This window comes from Penaeus monodon, chromosome 30, assembly GCF_015228065.2.
Source record: "Penaeus monodon isolate SGIC_2016 chromosome 30, NSTDA_Pmon_1, whole genome shotgun sequence".
Classification (NCBI taxonomy): Eukaryota; Metazoa; Arthropoda; class Malacostraca; order Decapoda; family Penaeidae; genus Penaeus; species Penaeus monodon.
Window position 1 is genome coordinate 4,172,883 of NC_051415.1, and position 591 is coordinate 4,173,473.

General features: G+C 30.3%; 1 protein-coding gene across 1 annotated transcript in view; it reads left to right on the forward strand.

Annotated features, from left to right (window-relative positions):
- Nucleotides 1-591, forward strand: part of LOC119592472 (5-hydroxytryptamine receptor 2C-like) — a gene marked incomplete at its 5' end in the record, with an annotated part of 40,641 nt that overhangs the window by 39,017 nt on the left and 1,033 nt on the right.

Genomic DNA, 591 nt, shown 5'->3' on the forward strand with positions numbered 1-591 from the left:
TTGACAACTTTTAAAAAAATTAACCAAAGGAGTACAGCAGATATTACGCATGGCACTTTTTTAACGTAATTCTATTTCGTGAATATGTGCGTTATAGTTAAATTTTATCCTTTAAGCTATAAAAATATTCACAAAACAGTGAAGTAACAAACAAAAGAATTAAAAGATACAGAATAATAATAATATATAACCAAATAACTAACAAGGATATGAATATAAAAAAGAAATACAATTATTAATTCTAAATAACTGATATATCAATAACTCTGTAAGGTATAAACAGCAGATAAGTAACAGACACAGATGCAGGAAAGTACATAAGTAAAGATGCAGGAAAATAAGTGTATAAGTACAGCCTCCTCCTCTTCTAAGTTCGCCTCATAACACCGTTATTGTTCGAATTATTATCTCGACTTCTGCATCCAAAGAAAAAAAAAGCGTAAAACTTTACAGAAAAGAGAGTGTATATATGAATAATAACAAAGTACAAGCGATTTTTCTGACGCGTTTCGGTGTTAACTTCGTCAGGAATTCGTCAAATGCTCATTGGGTTGTTCATACGCCACGAAATCTGTATAAAACGTCTTACTC